The sequence below is a fragment of the Lathyrus oleraceus genome, chromosome 2, assembly GCF_024323335.1.
Source record: "Lathyrus oleraceus cultivar Zhongwan6 chromosome 2, CAAS_Psat_ZW6_1.0, whole genome shotgun sequence".
Taxonomy (NCBI): Eukaryota; Viridiplantae; Streptophyta; class Magnoliopsida; order Fabales; family Fabaceae; genus Lathyrus; species Lathyrus oleraceus.
Genome location: NC_066580.1, coordinates 7,185,156 through 7,187,849, shown reverse-complemented (window position 1 = coordinate 7,187,849; position 2,694 = coordinate 7,185,156). Strand labels below are relative to the sequence as shown.

The window sequence follows — 2,694 nt, the reverse complement described above, 5'->3', positions numbered from 1 at the left end:
TGGTTCTTCCAATTTGGGTTATAGGTATTCGAATAGGGGCTTCCTTGAGCATAGTTTACTTGCTCTGCTTGGATTCCAGTCAAGAGTTGACATTCCGCAGGAGTGTGGCCTTGGATTCCACAGACCTCGCAATTCTGAGTTATAGCAACCACGGCGGCTGGAGGTGATACATTTAAACTTTCAATTTTCTGGACCAAAGCATCCACTTTTGCATTAACGTGATCAAGGTTACTTATCTCGTACATGCCAGTTTTCGGTTGAGGTTTTTCCACCGTTGTTCGTTCGGTTCCCCACTGATAGTGGTTTGGGCCATGCTCTCGATAAGCTGGTAAGCATCAGCATAAGGTTTGTTCATTAGTGCACCACCTGCAGCGGCGTCTATTGTTAACCTTGTATTGTATAAGAGACCATTATAAAATTGTGAATTACTAACCAGTCTTCCAAACCATGGTGTGGGCAAAGTCTCATCATGTCTTTGTATCTTTCCCATGCTTCGAAAAGAGACTCGTTGTCTTTCTGTTTAAATCCGTTTATCTGGGCTCTTAACATAGCTGTTTTGCTTGGCGGAAAATATCGGGCAAGAAAAACTTTCTTCAACTCGTTCCATGTGGTGACTGAGTTGGAAGGAAGTGATTGAAGCCATCTTCTAGCGCTATCTCTTAATGAGAAAGGAAAAAGACGAAGTCGAATTGCCTCTGAAGTGACACCATTAGCTTTAACAGTATCAGCGTATTGGACAAATACGGATAAATGAAGGTTTGGATCTTCGGTAAGATTTCCAGAGAATTGGTTCTGTTGCACAGCTTGCAACAGCGAAGGTTTAAGTTCAAAGTTGTTTGCTTCGATTGCGGGCGGAGCAATACTTGAATGCGGTTCATCTTGCGATGGAGCGGCGTAATCTCTAAGAGCACGAGCTGGTTCTGCCATCTCGGTTAAAGAAGGAAGATCTTTGAGATCAGGAAGGTCTATAGGAGGGAGATTGTTTTCAGCACGATATTCCCGAATTCGTCGTAAGACTCGGAGATATAGTTCGATATCGTTGATTCGTAAATAGAGCGGCTCGCCTTGAGAGCGAGTGCGTGGCATACAAATCAACGAAAGAAAGAATAGAAGAAAAAGAAACCTTAGTCTCTACAGCGTAACGGAAGAGTTACGATATCGATTAAATAGAAGTCCCCGGCAACGGCGCCAAAAACTTGATCGCTCGACTGTGTGAGTCGAGAATGGGATACAAACTGCAAGTGCACAGTTCTATCGCGTAGTTTTAAAAGATATCGATCCCACAGGGACTTATGAATCGATATACCGTTATCTAAGGTTACTACGTAAATCTAAGGTGAAAATGTTTGATTGTTTGGGGAAAAACTAAGAGCTAAACTAAGATCTAGATTAAATATTAATAAAACGGATATCGGTATGTAGTTCGTCAAAACTAGGGAATCAAGTCTTTGTCGGTTTCTTGGTTTTAAAATGAATCGTTTCGGTTAACTTTATTGGTTAAAGGTTTTATCTCAAACTCTCGCTCTGTTGAATAAACCATGATTTTATATTAATGTAGCTGTCACTTATAATTAAGTCAAAAATCATATTTTGAAAACAATAAAGTTGCAGAAACTCCTTTTAAGAAAATACTGACCGTTTTAAACACCCTTATCTCAAACTCTCGCTCTGTTGACTTAGGTTATATAATCAAATCCAAATGCTTAACTCTCGTCCTCACATTCAATCTTTAAAAATACTTTTTGGAAAAGGTCAGAATTTAATTAACTCTAAAACTTGCTCTCGCCCTGATCTAGAATTAATGCCTAACTTACACTGTCCAGTTAAAATCTCAAACTCTCGCTCTATTGGTTTTAACTTCTTTATGTCTTTTACTTTTGTAAAAAAATCTTGTTATTAAACCTGTAAGTTGAGACCGTAAAAAGATTGATTTTGATTTTAAGTTTAGATAGACCGACTCAGTCTTGATCCCTTATTCTGCTTACTTTACATACCGATACCTGGGCAAATTAGCCAGACATGCTAAATAAATAAGAATTTATATCATGCATAAACAGACTCATTCCAGGCAGATAATATAGATAAATAATAAAACAAAATATTAAATAATGATTAAAGAACCTGAATGCGTAATACAATAGTCTTGAACACTCCACCACAAGCCGGTAGGATTTGTTCTTGGATTCTTCAATTAAACAGTAAATTAAATCAAGGAAATAAAACTGGAATATAACGTAAGGTTAAATCCGGTATAAAGTTGCACAATAGTTTCCGGTGTAGAAACTATTATGCGAAAAATATCTAAAAACTAAAATGGGAAAGGTAAATTTGCAAGGGAAAAAGAATGTAAAGCTTGCAAAAGAAATAAATAAAATAAACAATGCTGGAAAAGAAAAATAAGCAAAAGCGTGAAAAGAAAATTTGGCAGAGCTTCGGCAATATGAGCGTGGAAAAAAACCGAGAGACCTTTAGGTTTTTGAGATGGCTATTTATAATAGTGTTGGCAACTGCTTTCCGTTTCTCCCCTTGGCTACATGCACGGCGTGGATATAGGAGACCAACTTCTCAATGTTCTTCTTCCAGTCTTTCTGAGGGCGTTACTTGCGCCAAAAAGGTAGTGGAATTGTGTGACGCCCGTCACACTATGTGTGACGTCCGTCACAAGGCTGTTTTGCGTGACGCTCGTCACGCACC

The 2,694-nt window shown here is 38.6% G+C and overlaps 1 pseudogene; it reads left to right on the top strand.

The window, feature by feature from the left end:
* Positions 1 to 442: 442 nt before the first annotated feature.
* Positions 443 to 542, top strand: LOC127124281 (uncharacterized; annotated as a pseudogene).
* Positions 543 to 2,694: the final 2,152 nt, after the last annotated feature.